A 17,636-nucleotide genomic window follows, 5' to 3' on the forward strand; every position below is an offset into this window, starting at 1 on the left:
TAGTGCTGTATAAATCTTTTGTTTACACTTGAAGACGACTAGTTAATACTGTAACATTGTAAAATGAGGTCTCATGCTACAAATAAAATGCAAAAAATGGAAAACTAAAAGAACACACTTTTAAAAGTGACTCCAATTTCCAGCAACATGCCTGGACATTGCAATTGAATAGGACTCAAGAACTTAACATTATCCAGGAGAAAGTGACATATTTCATCGGCACATGATCTCTATCCTTAAAACTTCAGTTCATCTACCTATGTCATACTGTGACTATGATTTGCACTATCTACAATTTACAATGACAATACTCACTGGAAAATGCTACTTTTCAGGTTAAGACCGAGTATGTTTTGTTAGAACCTTTTTATTTTATGTTGTGTTCTGTCCATTGCCTCTGACAGACTTATCCAGACCCTTTTACAAATATTAAATGGCTATCTGAAAATATTGACACACACAAAATATATCCCTTGATATGAAGTCTATTCCTACATGCACATAAATAATTTCGTTAATTGTAGTACAAAGCAAAAAGAAAAAATGCAAATGTTGGAAATGTGAAACTGGATTTTGACACCTGCAGTTCCCGTGTTTTTAAACAGATGCTGTTTGATCTACTGAGCATTCCCATAATTTTCTGTTTTGATTATGATTTTTTGATTATTACAGCATTACACTACATCAGGACTCATGCAACTAGGCATTCATTAGAAAAGTGCTGATTATAGTAGCATTTTACTTTAGTGGGGTTGATTCTGAAATGTGTTCAGTATAAGGGGGGTGAATAGAAAATTGTTTCATAATAACCAGTCAGTTAAAATATTGTTTTACTATAAAGATTTTACATTACGCAGAGCGTCACCAAATCAAAACATCACTAAGACTGGACTTCAATGTAACACAGCTAATTGCTGTAATTCGCCAAGGTAAGGTTCATGGTAGCAAGACTTCATTATGATACAAATCCATGGATTCAATATCTCAATGTTTCATTATGATGTTAGTAATTAATATGATCTCATTCTGATGCATTTGATTATATCCCAGGATTACTAAGACGTGATTTCTTATATATTTAAATAAAGGGTTTGGATTCAAAAGCATTACATTTTAAAATGGTGAAAATTACCTAGAATCAGAATAATAGGAGGTAATTTTAAAATATTTCATTAGAACAGTGGCCAACAGTAACAGGTCTGTGTTTGGCCTTGCAGCAAGGTTTCCTTAAATTGAAGACATAGTATCCTCTTTGTTAGCTTTTATTAACATACATTTATGTAAATAGCTGTCATACTGTCTGTGCTTTTAAAATCCCTCCTGCAATCCATATGTATATTGGGTTGTGATGAAGGTCTACCTAAGTATTGAATGAATTTCCCTTCTTTAGCCAAAATATAGGATATTATCTTGAACAATTAGAATTGATACATTATTAGATTTGAATAGATTGATTTTATCCCAGATAGCAGTTTGAAATTTTTGAAGGGGCACTTGGGACAGTAGCCTACAAGCAACACAAAGAGAAATAGAAATCCAGAGGTCAAAGAGAGGCCATGAAAATGTTTTCAGGAGAATTTTGAGGATGAAAAGACTGGAGAAAGTGGAGACAGAGGGAGGGAATTTCCTTGCTAGGTGCAAAAACTGTCACTGAAAGGACAAGAAACGAAATTATGCTTGCGTGAAAGGATAGCAGGGAGCAACTTGAATCTAGGACTGGATGAAGACTAGATAGAGCTATGGCATATAAAATTGATACATGTCAGACGATAGGAAATTAACTTGTGAGGGTTTAATTATATTTTAATCATCAAATATTACCTTTGATAGGAAAAACGTTTGTTCATTAAATAGGATTCACCCACTGTACTTTCCTTACCAGAAATTAATGATCCCGCTACCGAGGAGTCCAAACAAGATCAAGGCCTCTGATGATTGCTCGAATGTCCTGACCAATAAGCATAAGGCAGTCTGGTCCTCAACAACGATGCACGTACAAGTAATGCAAAGTCGGAGAAGTCTTTTGTGAGAAATATTTTTAGACATTAGGCAGTTACTTTAAAGCCTGAGGCCTTGATTTACAGACACGATAATGAGAAACTTGCATAAGTTGAAGTAAAGAATATAAAAAAGGAATTTGCATTTATATAGCTTCTTCGTCAACTTCAAAGGCTCTAAAGACGTTTTGTCCAACAACATACATGTTCGAAGAGCTGTCCATTGTAATTATTTCCGTCACTCAAGGTGAGTGGCGCTAGTTACCATTGTGTGGTAGGGAAATGTATTAAGCAGTGCAATTTTAAATTATGCTAATATTTTAAGATTTGGACTTTGAATCTGAAATGAATTCTTCAACAGAGGAAAGTGTGGTTTCATATTAATACCCCAATCTTTAGCTCGGCAGGTGATTACTCCAGCACGCCCTCTGATGTTCAATAAACTTCATTACAGGAAGCCCGACATTCCTCTGGATAATGTTGATCTGAAGAGAAGATTCGGGGTATTTTCACACCGCTATTCTACCAAGTAATTCTGATGTCATGGGGAACCTTATTCATCTCCCTTCGTCAGAGTCGCAAAATTCTGATTTCATTATCGATAGCTATCTCCTGTCCTGTTGCAGTAAATTCAAAACTCAAATTCCATCAAATCTGATTGTGTTCGTTAATTAATATTGACTGGATTTTAAAAAGATGTTTAAGAAAAAGAAGTCACCTATTAAAACAGAATAATCAAGTTAGTTTAAGTATAACATATCTAATTCTTTATCATTGCAATTTTAGTGCTATATGAAAATAGGTTCAGAAACTTTTAATAATCAGTACTTTGATTAATATATTTTAATAATCTACGGTTAACGCAAAAGACGCTTAATCCTATACAAAACAGAGCAATAGTTTATCTGACCATGCATATACAATTGTTTACTCTCTGTCATATTCATTATAAATTTGATGTTTGGATGTTGAACTTACACAGCAATCTGTTTTGTATTTAATAATTAGCTTAATACTAAGTTGCAGCTTCACAAGAAGTCTGCAATTGAACAATTGGTCCATGCATTCGAATCTTTTCAAATAATATAACACCTTCTGAAACTGGAAGTATACACTACAGGTACTATCTTCCATTTGCAAACAAATATACCAAACTCATTGCAGCTGAAACATCTTCAGAGTTTCTCTGAAGCAGGGAAATTTTAGTTTAATATTTTAAACATTGACTCAAGGCCGTTGTATTGGACTTGTATGAATGTCTGTCAAAAGATGCAAGTTCTTTATATAGGGGACTCAGACCTCCTGCCGTTTGATTTTATTACTGTTTCTTTTTTTTCAGAAGAACGCTTGAAAGAGAAGAACCACTAATTTCGACCGTAGGAAATGAGGAAAAAATAATTATTATTTGGATTACGTCCTTCAAAATCAACTGTTCAAACAGGCATCAATGAGTTTCAGAAAGTGAAAAATCACTCGTTTCAAAACGAGCTCTGGCATTTTTCAAAACTCTTGCATTTCAATTAATCTCTGGTCATTTCATTAAAGAACTATACCGTAACTTATATAAACCATGAAGAGTTAATTCTTATAGAATCGTCTGTTTGCACTGATTTGAGATAAAGCATCTCCTCATGGTCAGTTTTGGTGATGAAATATAATGCGTTGAATACAACTAGTTTAGAGTTAAGTATAACTGAAGAACCTAGATGTGTGTGTCTCTGTGCAAGACAGTGTGAGCCAAAGAATACAATGCAAGTAAAACTCGAGAAAATAAACATTAGAACGAACCCTTCCTGATATGACATGCTGTGATTATTTATCAGTTTCGATGAAGGGTATGCTTCCAGATATCAGTCTTGTTTTTTTTCTTTTGATTTGGGCGCATATTCTCTGGTTCTCATTTGCTAGAATTCCTGTAACTAATGTCAGTTTAGCGAATCGTTGGACTGAATATATTTATATTGCCATGACTTCTTTAACATATTCAAATGACTCAGAAATGTTTAAAATTCTGCAACTCCGCCATAGGCCATTCAGCCGATCGAGCCTGTTCCGAATATTTAAATTAGTTATCGCTGAAATCCAATTACCCGTCTTTAATCCATTCCTGTTGGCCTTAGCCAACAAAAGGGTATCGAACAGAGTCTCGGCAAAGTAAAAATGTACATCAACTCTACTAAATCCCTCACTCAATTAAAACACCTCAGCCAGTGCACTCGTCAATGTTTCATGAGTATGCTCGCCATTGTAGGGAAGCTGTCCTCATAATGGAACTCTTTACGCCGTGTTCTTCGCACTAAAATACGCGTATGTTACAACAGTGAACGTGTTTCTATGTAATTCATTGTATGTCACTTGTTTAACACTGTGATAATTCAATTAAATGGAGATATTGTCAGGTTATAAGATAAAGTGCAAAACTGTGTGTGCGTTTGCCAGTGTTGCTTTGTGATCAGTTCTCCAGCTTTTCTATTGGAAATGCCTTCATTGTTTAGCTTTTCTTAATATCTGGCGTTCGTCAGATATGAAGGTGTTTTAAAATCCATGCACTACAAAAATCTGATAAACCTCAGAAGTATCCAGTGCTTCACAATAATGGCAGAGACCTGACTTTCTTCTGTTGGTGGCGTCAAGATTCGGAGGATTGACGGCATTTCACCCAAATAACTAACTTGTTTAAATTCTTTTAACCCGACAAGTAGCTCTGCTGTGCTAATTACAAGTTCATTCACAAAATGTGATAAGAATAGAATGTTTTATGTGTTTTCTTCCTTAGTGAATGTTTCCGGAAACATCCGTTTCAAGTTGCAATTATTCTTCCCTCCATAACTTTCATATTTGAAGGTGGTATCCTTCACGTTAACATTACTACCAGAGACGTTACTGAAACAGCTATGTGTTTGCTGGTCTGTTTGCGTATCCATCTCTTTATGTGTCACAGTAGATATGTATTCTACGTTCACAACCTTCTTGACAGCATGTACCTTTGCTGTGTTTGTATATATTTAAGCGTATCAAATGGAACACATTAGTACGTGTAAGGGATTGTAACAATTTGCATGCGTAAAGGCTTCCTGTACTTGTGTGTGAGTTTACGATGATTGTATGTGTCATAAGCTAAAGAGATACTGCAAATATTGACATTTATTACAAAATAACAGAAATATTGACTATTTATAGTTTTGCAACGTCTTCGAAATGGCAACCGAAGTCCGGAAAGCGTATAGGTGTAAAATATGACTTATGCATCCAACGCAAACTGGGAAATGGAAATTCGAGTACTGCAAGAGTTAATATGTGCACACATTGCATGAACGCTGACGCCTTCAGCTTCTGTTAATGCTGTCTCAAGTTCATCCCTGTACGCTGTAAATTGAATCACATCGGCATTTTTGTCCCAGGTTGCTTCCTGTATAGAATATTAACCTAGTAACAGTGAGTACTTTGTTCATCATGTCCTTTACAGTATTTGTCTCTCTGTCTCTTTGCTATAATAATTGTATCTGTGAACTTCTCTTGTTTATTTCTTCTAAGCTCCGGTATGTGCATCCTGACACTATTCCCCCTCCCTACAGTCTCGAAACTTATTCACAACTTTTCCTTGCGCTTCGCTCCATTTCCCGAACCGAACAACTTCTGGTGTCCATCTCTTTCACCTTTCTATCGTTTTCAGAATTTTAAAGCCATATTTTGGCATCACCTAATGATTTTCGAATGGACGTCCTTGTTTAACGATTTGGAGACTTTGGCCTGAAATACATGAAGGACAGTGGTTTTCACCTTGATCTCTTTACAAAAAATAATATACCGGTTTACAACCTTTTTTTCTTAAAAAAAGCCTACTCTATTCATCGACTTTGAAAATGATATCTGTGCAGTTTTGACTTTGAGCTTCACGCGGTTGTCATGGACAGCTACAGTCCGCCGACGCTGGAATTTATACCCCGTGGATTCGTTTACATTTCACCCCACTTTATTCGTGTTTCTAGTGATGGGCAAGAAAGTGTTTAGTTTCCATGAATTGTGGAAAATGCCTGCAATCTTGTTGTTCTCGGATACAATTTCCATGGAGCAGCAACTCGTCCGGAGCAGTTCACGGTTTAAGGGACACATTGTTCTGAATGAGTCAATAATTAAAATCCCATTGTGCATATAGAACAAGAATCACTGTTTTAAAGAAAAGGGTTGCGATGTAGACAGGTTGCTTTTGTTTATTAAAATAAAGTCACGGAAACGTTCCATTGCTACCTAGCACTTTAAAAATACTGTAATCCCGTCGAAAATATGCACCTTGGGAATAGACCTATAAATTCTTTCATGCGGCGTATTTACAGGGAAACGAATTTATTTCAATTCATGCTTCGATTAAGAGAAAGAGAATCTTATTTTGTGAAACGTGCCCCGTTTCTTCCTCATTCGCAGTAGAATTATACGAGTCATCGGGACAAAAAATAAGTTCGGGACTACGGATATTAAAATGACACTGTGCCTTTTTTCGAGTCGCTTAGGTAACCATTAAAAATGCAAATTAAACCTGTCATGTTAATCTGTCCTTTTGCGTATGTGATAAACTCGATTGTTTTGTCGCGTTTGCAGAACATTTAACGTTAGTTGTTACCGCTTATGAAAATCCATAGCTTTAAAATATTTATTTTTCGCAAAAGAGCTTCATCCAAAAGGAAAATGTTAGACAAACATTAGAAATTTAAAGGAAAGGTAAAATTGTTATAAATACAGAGCATCAAGCAAATTGTGAATACTAAAACGCGGACGAACGTTTCAGATCTTTGCCAATGATTAACTTGCCCTTTGTCGCCATCCTCCTATGTACATCCAGAAACACTCATTTTCTTTCCGGACCAACCATTTTCTTAGTCTCGCTCTTGTATTTCTATTTGTACTAGTTTCTATTAATAAATACGTAGTAAACCAGTTATCCTGTCTTATTTTAAGGCTAGATTAAAAGCTAACAAGTTCGGAAAATCACGTTGTGGTGATGGATTATTTGTCGATATATTTTCACGAAGGCTATAATTCTGGAATTAATTAGTTTTTTTACACAGCTGTGGAATGCAATTTGCAACATTCTCATTGTCACGCCGTGATGAACTTACATTACATTTTAAAAGTTTCAGCAAAAGTAAAATTATATACAACTGTAATTTTTGAGAGATTCTGCAAGTGATTATTTTATAACTAGTTGCATTTTTTTTGCAAAATGGAGGTAGATGTGTGAACATAAAACAGTGCGTCGGTGAAAAATGTCTTTTGGCAGGGAATTCTTGCACGCATTTGGACAAAGATATAAATTTGTGTTTTAAGAGCTTACTAGAAATGGTCGTTTCGTATACATTGTGCCTGTTAATGTTTGATAGTTAAATGCGTTTGCTAACCATTTCCTATGAATATCAAATAACGATAGCTTTTTACTGAGTGGGCACTTACGTGCATTGAGAAACAAGCCCTAACCACAGTAATTTGTTTGGCAGTTAATTAAAATTGTTTTTATGTTAATATGTACACATCAATGTTTTCGACGGTGAACATTTTTAAACATTTTTTAGCTCACCTGGGTCCCGAATATAGTCCTGCAATGGTGCTAATTAGTAGTCAGCATTATGCATTTCTATGTTTATTCGGTAATTTGCAAACAAATATATTTGTTAATTTCACATTTCTCGTGTTTAAGATACAAACCTGCAACAAACTCTTGAAAATCTATAAAACATAACTGAGCTTTAAATCGATGTTATGGCCAACAATTTTTAAAACAGTCTTTTATGAATTATTTTCGAGAATTAACTGCAAGGTTTAACTGGCGACCCATAAGAGAAAAAAGCTCGGGTATGTGAAAACCTCTAAGCAATGTGTTCTCAGTCAACTCCTCATGTTGAAAAGTGAAGCGTTTTCCTTCAATGTTTTGCTGTGTCGTAGTGTTGGAATGAAGCAAATCAGTAAAGTGAAAGGGAAAACTTATTTCAGTTGAACACAAAGTTCGAATGGTGTAAATAAGTTATTGAGGTAATCCATGTTTCAAAGCAATTGTTGCAGTTTTGCCTTCAATTTCAAAAGAAAATAAATAACCACATTTATGCCACATTCCACATGCTTGATCGGCAGAACAATGGCAATTTCAACGTTATACTTGCATACACTCACTGGAACACGGCGTATTCATTTTTGGTTGGATAACTATGTCTCAACAGACTTGTAATTAAAATTATTGTTAAACAGCCAGACTGGTACAAATTAACTACTGTACTTTGGGAGGACAGATTGTTCAAGTCACCTTGAAATGACATTTTAAATCAAATATCCCAATGAATAAAACTGTGCAGTCGTTTAGCAAACAATTTAGTGAAAATAAATAATTTGAATAGATATTTAGCGGATTGGCAATATTATGTCAAGGTGATTTGTAGTTAAATGCAGACGCCTACGACAGGCCTTCACATATACATAAATAATTCTTAGTTTCAAAAGATGAGATCAATTCATTAGAAGTAGCTTGGCGCAAAATGTGTTCTGTCCTTAGCTGTGTGCCACTTTAAATCGACACCACAGCCAACACAGAAATGAAATATATCAACAGCATGTATATATTTTTTTAAAAACCCTGCAGACTTTAGGATGTTGGATCCCGAAGTGCTTGGTACCAGTAATGTTGCAATCTTGACGCGATCACCTGATCACATCACACGTGACATGTCTCAGTACGTCGAACGACAGAGTAAAATGAGACGCCATACATTGTCCTGTGATGCATATGAAAAAAATGAAACCAAAAAATGAATGGTATGCATTTCAGCCTTAAGTCCTGTCTTGGATTTAGTGAGGCAGCTGAAACCCTGCACCGCAAGAAGCTAATCCCTTTCCATTTAGATAGCTTTATATGTTTATTGGCAATGAAATTTGACAATGCAGCTTCACTATACTAATTAAACATGTCCCTCATCTAAAATAAAACCTTTTCTATGAACCTCGTCACCTAAAAAAAGGGTTGCGGGGCGAAAATTCGACAGAATTGAATCTTTACTTGTGTTTCCAACGCCTTAGCTTCCACTCGAATAAACATCCGCTCCAGAATGAGCGACAACCAAGTTCCACAGGGGAATGCGTCCAGGAAATAAAGTTTAAGTCTGGAACCGTTTCAAGGTTAGAAACTGCAGGAGGGAAAACAATTGCGCGACAGAAATAACAAGAGGAGTTCACTCATTTGCAGCCAATCGCCCCAGATACGGTCATAAACTGCTCAGAACTTTAGCAGAGGCAAGGAAATTCCAGCAAGACGTTTCTTCTAATTTATCAATGCCATATTTTACAATCTGGAATTCCTACACATACAGAATATTTACACCTTAAATTATTTAATGGTACTTTAGATCTTGAGAACACAGCATCAAACATCCATGATCAAGTACAGTTTGCTTTCACAGTGGCCTTGTTTATTTTGTCCAGAGTTGTTTAAAAATATCTATCCACCAAATCAGCAAAGTGCAAATAAGCCAAAGCAAATAAGCATTTCCAAAATATATCCAGAGATTACGAATTCTAAATATGGGGAGATGCTAAGGTATCACATGCTGCTGCATTTTAAAACCGATGAGTTTGCAAGGCGTTGCATAGGAGCGCACCCAGCAGCCAGACAATTTATTGCCTGTCTGTATAAATTTTATGTGCCAACAGACAACTGGCTGACGGAAGAAGAGACAGAGGCAGCGGTCCTTCTAACAAACATCAAAATTGGGGCTTCAAAAAGAAAGAGATCGTCCAACTAAACGTAAACAAAGATGCAACACAGCGTTTACTCCGGGAGTTTGTAGCCGACGCGTCATGTTGACATTCCTCTTACTAGTGAGTGAGTTACAGAAAGTAGCAGACAAGTCCAGTTTCGGTCTGAACCAAAATGCTGTTCATTTCAGGTCGACAGAATTGAACACACTATGCGGTAGACTCCAACTTTAGCAGACTGCGGTATACGGCCCCCATCCCCCACCAAACCAGTCCCCTCCCAACCCCCACTTCACACCCAGTCTCAAAGTAGTCACAGCCCATATTCTGCGACAAGTTTTTAATGGGTTTAAACAACGTGTACACGGCGCTGAATCTCCACCTGTGAAGATTTTTTTAAACTAAACAAATCAGTTCGACTTCTAGATTGTACCCGATGTCGAAGGCCGTTCAGGTTTAAGTAAACTTTAAACGCTGACAACATAAAAACCGCTACAGTTGTTTATCGAGTCTCAAAACGCATTAAATCGAGTGCAACATATGTTCTGAATACGAATGCACTAGCTGGCTCTTAAATATTCACATTTAGTTTATATGTCTCATGGAAATCCCCTGTCTTCGTTAAAAAAAAGCCTAACCCTTAAGGATTAATCATTACAGATAAATTTGTATTTCAGGCCAGAACTGGTGGAGACACCACAGGGAATGAAGCACTGGAAGCGTACAAAGTTAATCATTTTCTCTTTATCACTAAAAAAAACTTCAAGCTTTATTTTTAATACAACAGATTATCCCTCCACCACCACCCCCAACCCCAAAACACAATGGTGTGCTTTAAATGCCGGTTATTCTATACAACAACGATACACAGAAGCGGGAACGTTTATGACGATTGTTCTGCCTTCCTGATACTGCATATTCAAAACGGACGCCATATATTACGTATATATTCAGCATTTATTTGACCAAAATATATCAGCATGGCAGAATGGTTCTTGTTTTCTTCATAAGATTGTGTGTACGGATGTATAAATGTCGCAAAACAGGGCCTGATTCGGCCCAGATTTAAACATTCCTAATTACAGAGTCTTCTTATTAATTTCAGCACAGGATAGCAATTCTCTCAACTTCTCCCTTATTAGGAAGAAGAGCAGTTTGTTATTATTATTGTGACTGTAATAGTATCAAAAAGGCAAAATCGTTTGACAATAAGGATTTTCTCTTCCAATCATGATAGATAATTATTGCCTGAAAGAATTATTTACACTGCACGCTAAATTGTGGGTTAAATTCAAAATCTTAATTGCTTGATAACAATTTTTCATTTGAATTCCAGGTCTTGATAGACACTGGAAACAGGAGTAGTGTTAACATAATATACCCTCCAAACATAGAATAAGAAAAAATATTATCTGTTCTCATCCTTTAATTAAGAGTAAAGATTTGAGGCTTTTTTCAGGAAAATATTCGAGCTAAATGGATAAAATAAATATTTTCCAATGTGGAGACACAAAGTTATAAACTATTACCCTCTCCTCCTCATTTCTTTGAATTTGAGTCTTTGAGGAATTCCTTATGAGACAATCATGGTTAGGTATATAAAAAACTGTGTGTGCTAGAACTCAGAAACAAAATCAGGAATTGATGGAAACACTCAGCAGGTCTGACAGCATTTGTGGAGAGAAAGCAGAGTTAATGTTTTGTGTCCAGTGACCATTCTTCAGAATTTACCTAGAAAGCATGCCTTCCCAATTTTGAAGAAGGGTCTGAAGATGTGATCTGAAGAAGGGTCACTGGACCTGAAATATTGAATCAGAGATAGTAGGAACTGCAGATGCTGGTGAATCTGAGACAACAAGGTGCAGGGCTGAATGAACACAGCAGGCCAAGCAGCATCATAGGAGCAGAGAGGCTGAAAAGCTTTTCTGATGAAGGGTCTAGGCCCGAAACGTCAGCCTCTCTGCTCCTATGATGCTGCTTGGCCTGTTGTGTTCATCCAGCCGTGGACCTGAAATATTAACTGCTTTCGCTCCACAGCTGCTGCCAGACCTGCTGAGTTTTCCCAGAAATTTCTGATTTTGTGATGTACAATCTTACCAAGGTTTCCAAGAACAGGAAGCTTGCACGTTTTGTATCATGCACTAATGCAGAAGTTTATTTTGCAATGTCAGTTCAACGAAGCCTCATGTTATTACAATAGATGACTTGGAGAGAATGACAAGCTGGGCAAACTTGAATATGACAATCCCCCAGTTCCAGATGGATTATGCATAAAAATACTCAACTAAATTGGAGAGAAGATAATAGGGCTGCTAATAGCCAAATCTGAATAGAAAATTATAGGAAATTGTACAGCGGGTGTAGAATTGTTGACAACAAATGCAATTCCCATCTTCAAACATAGAGCTAGAACTAATCAAGAGACTCACTGATGACAGCAAATAAAAATTATACCCTAATGTCACTGGTAGGAATAGTACAATAATCTTTGCTAGAAGATTACATTACAAGATAGATACTATAGGCAAAAGGATAATCTGTTCAAAATACCTTGTTAAATTATTTGAAGTGTTACAACAAACGCAAGGAAGTGGTTTCTCTAATTCTTTGAATGTTTGGTGCTAGTAAGAAACTTGAGAAAGATCAGGTTGTTTGGAGTCAGGGGTCAGGGAGCTATAGCATACAAAATGGCTATAGCATACAAAATAAAGTTAGAGGAAACAATTCAGGTTGGCAGAATCTAGGAGGTGGGCTCCTGCATGAATTTCTTGGATAGCTGATTTCCATATACGCAGTATTTCCAGCAAATGTCGACACATTCAGAGAGTTCTATGTTGCAGGGTATAATGAATAAAGTGCAAGATGCAGGAAGATGTGAAGAGAATTGCAGATTAGTTGGATAAGCATCAATTAAGATTTAACTTAGATGAGCAAGAAGTAATTCTTTTGTGTAGGTGTCATAAACAGATACATTTTCATGAAAGGATAATAAAAATGGTACTGTATAACAAATAATGGAAGGAATATTAGATACATGTAATATTAAAGTAGCAAAACAGGTTCACATCACCACAAATATTATATATGAAGTATTGTGTGCATTTGTAGAAGAATAGAATACAAAAATAGAATAGAAAATAATTATAATTTAATATGGAACCATTGTTAGATCAAATTTGGAATATGGAAATCTTATTCTCATAATACAAAAATGCAATTGAAACACTTGAGGAAGTTCAGAAAAGATTTACAGGGATTTTACTGCAATTGGGAATGCATACCTTCTAGGTGATTTTGAACACTCTGAATTTAATTTCTCAGAAAAATCTGAGACTTAGAGGAGACTGAATAAAGACTTGGCAATTTGGAAAATTCAAATAGGGTGGAAAAAAATCCTCCTTGTGAGCTCAGGCAGAAAATGATAGTCACTAATAGATAGGATAAAGAACCTAGTAGCAAATCTTTACAAAACAAATGGTGAGGATCTGGAATTTGCTGCCACATGGATAGACTGAAGCAGATAGCATTGTTGAATTTAAGGTCAAATGTAAATATCAGACAAAGTGAATTGGGGAGCAGATATACTTCTGAATGGCAAAAGTTCATCATCATGTGGGGTATAATTGCCTTCATAGGTCACTTGGCCTTTCTTGTGCTGTAGTTTCTATACACTTCTAATTCAAGGTCCATACTTTAATAATACTTACAGAAACAAGTTTTCAACTCTGTAATATACAAAATTGCACTTTAAAATGACTAAGTAGACAATCCTGATATAATTTAGTGCACCTTGATGAGCTGGGATTATAATCATTAAATTCTGCAGTATTACCATGTGTTTCAAAAACACCACTGAAGAGGCACAATAATTATATTCTCAGATGTATTAACGTTATCCAGCCATTCATAACTCATATGAATTTCACTCGATTGCAATGAACAGGGATCCATTGCACAGGTAATAGCTTGGAATTGTAGACAAATTATGCACAACATATTTAAAAATGTATCCGATGGACCTGCTTAATTATGCATGGACATAAAATTATAGCAAACAATTAAGAAGGCTCAGGTTCTAGCTCTAACACAGCTAATTACCAAGTTGATACCTGCAGTCCAAGCTTCTTAATTGTAACTTATGCCAAGTGGGTTTTGTGTTAAACATTATACAACTATTTATAAATGTATTGCATTTCTCTTTTAAATTTTATTCATAATTCTTTGACAGTACATATACCAATTTTTCTCAATCAAGTGATCGCCCTGGTAAGTTGAAGTTGTGCCTGTGACCATGCTATTAAAAGATAGAGGCACACAAAATGTTAGATCAGGACGCATAAAGTTCTTTGTGCACTTTGAGGTTGAACATTCATGGAGATGCTGATATTTTATCAGTTTTTTCACATTAACTGTTTTATTATGCATGCTTTCAGTCATAAGAACAGGGCACACCAGGTACACTTTGTGACATAAACAGATTATTGTGTCAAAAGGAGGAATGTGCCATTACCTCCAGGGCTAGTTGATGTTGAGCCAAGGAACTAGAGTGATTCATAATCTCTGTCAACAGAATGCAAAGGGAGCAGCTTCGTAATTATTAATCTATGAGTTATTTTGTCCAATAATTTCCATGGTTACATAAATTTTCATTATGGGATCTGTCTCATGGACTTTATGTTCTGGCGCCTTTTGGAACATACTAAAATATGTAACACTTAGTAATGAATATTTGTTGACCATTCAGTTGAAATTTGTTTTTGCAATAACTTATTGCATGTTCCTGCCAGGAAAAACCTACAGTTTTTGCTCATTCAAAATTCTTGAAAGTGCATATTTGATTTTTTGCACTAAAAATTAAACATCTCTCAATTCTGTTTCAGTGAGTATTTCTGTTCCACAAAGTTAACCAGAATCATTTTGAAGATTTTTGCAATACTATATTCACTCCTGGTTCATTACATACTGAATTTTCCATTGTGTAACTGGAATATTTGACTTTGCAATTTTGCAAGGTCCACACTTAAGAAATCAAATTACAATAAAAATAAAGTTCAGACTGACACCAGACTCACAGCCCATAGTAAACCGTATTTGCAGAAGTCAGGATTTGTGATGTTTAGCATAGGAAATGCGCAAGGAAGAGGGGGCTGATGAAATGCAATTAAATGTCCAAGCTTAATTTCGATCTACCATAACAGTTGAAGGAAAGATTGACTTGGTCCAGCATCAGATGTATTTATCTATCCTGGGTGTGGCATAAACAATATATGATTTTGGGTTCAACCAAGTCTGAATAATCTTCACCGCTTTAAGTAATTAGAATAAATGGAATTCCAGATTGTGCAATGCTCTCTTTCCTCCAATTTGTAAAACAAGCGGCACAACTTTCTGGTAACTGGGTGGGGGATAGGAGGGGAATCTGGAGGGGCCAAGTTACAGAATTTGTACACAACCAAAATAAGGCATGGTTATATTCATAAGATTAACAATTAACATTCTTGTGATATGCTTTATTGTTAACAGTGGTGTCTGGAAAAACCTTGATTGCCATCTGCAGTAAAGAATTCTACAGATTCACTGCCCTCTAAGAGATGAAATTCTTTCTCACCTGTCTTAAATGTGTGACCCTTTATTCTGAGATTGCGCTGTCTGGTCCTAGACTCTCCTACAAGGGGTAAAACCCTTTCTGTATCTAATCTGTGAAGTCACCTAAAAATCTTCTATGTTTCAAAAAGGCTGCCTCTCATTTTCTATATTCCAACAATTGTAGGCCCAAACTACTCAACCACTCCTCATAAGACAGTCCCTCTATACTCAGGATTAGCCCAGTGAACTTCTCTGGATTGTCTCCAATTCCAGCATCTTTTCTTAGATAAAGGGCCCAAAACAGCTCATAGCTATGTTCTGATTAGTGTTTTGTATAGTTTAAGCAAAATCATCCCTACTTATACACAATTACCTTTGAAATATCAGCTAACATTCCATTTTCCTTCCCTATTACCTGATGAATTCGAATGACAACTTTTTGTGATCTATGCATGAGAACTCGCAAATCTCTCTGCTCTGTAGCATTCTGCAGTCTTTCTCCATTTAAGTAATATTCAGCTCCTCTATTCTTCCTGCTACAGTGCACAACCTCAACCTTCCCACCTTATATTCCATCTGCCAAGTTTTTGTCCATTTGCTTAACCTGTTCACATCTCACTGCAGACTCTTGTGTCATCCTCATCACTTGCCTTTCTGCCTATTTTTGTGTCATCCATAAGCTTGATCAAGTTACATTCCTCATCCAAATCATTAATATGTACGGTAAAGTATTTTGGCTCTAGCACTGATTCCTCTGACACTATTCCTCAAACATGTTCACACCAATTTTACAGGCTGCTTTCTCAATCCCTGGAAGGGTAGCCATTGTAGGCATTTAATTTCATTCAAGGTTCCATGAGCATAATTAGATCTGCACTCCAGTGATATGAACAGTAACAAATGATGCCTGGAAATATTACGGAGAATCTACCTCCTGTAAGAGCTGGGTACAGGCCATGTGCCTATCACAATCCAAGTGAAACAAGTCGCTGTCAAGATAGTTCAAGATTTTGCGAAGTAATTTTGGCCTTATCCAGATCCAGCTATACCCCAGAATGGAACCGCAAAGTCAAGATGCGTTTACAAAGCGCCAATGATGCGGTCAGAAGTGGAAATGCCTTTCACATGTTCAGTCATCTGACAAAATTTGTCTTTGAGCCACATGAGGATAGGAAGGGAAGGAGAATCACAATTTCAAGCAGACAGTGAAGTAGCAATATTTAGGATGTTGGCGCTCAATGCGTCTGAATTCGATTAAAGGACAAGCGGTTATGAAAATACGGGACGCGATAATAGCGGGATTTGAAATCCACATTTAGAATCGAAACATTACTTAATCAGAGATACTTTAGCTCGGCGAACATAACCAAATGTGATGGGTGAAAGAGACTTTGAGTAAGGTAAGACACCGGTAATAAATATTTTGATGACCTGAAGTTTGTGGATGGTAGAAAGTTTCAGGCACCCGTGAGTGAATTGCAATTGTCTAGTCCTGTGGTAACAATGGGATGAATGAGGTTTTCAACAGCAGGTCGGCTAAGGCAGATATGAGGTTGGCAATGTTGTGAAGGTGGGACTAGGCAGTGTTAGTAATGTTGTAGGTTTGCGTCTTGGAAGTTCTTTCCATTGCTAATTAGACATCGGATTGGCGAACTGTCTTGGTGACCTTCAAATTATTCCCGCAGAGAGGAATATGGTCAGTAGTTAGTGAATACAGTTTGTGTCAGGGACAGAAACGAATGCTTCTAATATTTAGTTGACGGAAATTCCTGCTTGCGAAGTATTAGTTGACACGCAAGCATTTAGAAAGACTACAGCGTCAAGAGTTGTGTTGGTGAGATGTTCAGCGAACAAACAGAAACAACATACAGTTCCATGTACCCAAGGTGAACAGAGACGTAATAACGTTGATAGAAAATATTGCGAGCAACACCCAACATGAATTTAGCACGTACCGAGGGTGTGCTAAACATATAGTCATCATGCACTCAACATGGTGTCAGCACCAAGTATTGACCATACAACGAACAGTCACGCACCTATCCGTCCCGCGTCTAACCTTGAGCCAACGTGCACTAGCGTGGAGTTAGTAACTAACACGCATCCAGCATGTGCATGAAATGTACCTTGTCTATGCTCACCATATTACCAACAAGTATTCTACACGCATTTAGCGCTTCCTGGTGCATACATAACATGCGCCCAGTTTATGCGCCGTTTACATACACATTTATCGAGCACGGATGCAACATGTGTCCATTGTAAACTTATCTTTCTTCGCCAATATTTAGATAGATTCTCTGTCGTATCCTCTTGCACCTT

The 17,636-nt window shown here is 36.6% G+C and overlaps 1 long non-coding RNA gene across 1 annotated transcript; it reads left to right on the forward strand.

Moving 5' to 3' along the window:
• The first annotated feature begins 5,322 nt into the window (after positions 1-5,322).
• On the forward strand, positions 5,323-6,929 carry LOC125486574. The gene is made up of 2 exons (XR_007265217.1): positions 5,323-5,432; positions 5,671-6,929. It is a non-coding gene; the product is annotated as an uncharacterized LOC125486574 (long non-coding RNA).
• Positions 6,930-17,636: the final 10,707 nt, after the last annotated feature.

Source organism: Rhincodon typus, chromosome 30 (genome assembly GCF_021869965.1).
Source record: "Rhincodon typus isolate 14 chromosome 30, sRhiTyp1.1, whole genome shotgun sequence".
Lineage (NCBI taxonomy): Eukaryota > Metazoa > Chordata > Chondrichthyes > Orectolobiformes > Rhincodontidae > Rhincodon > Rhincodon typus.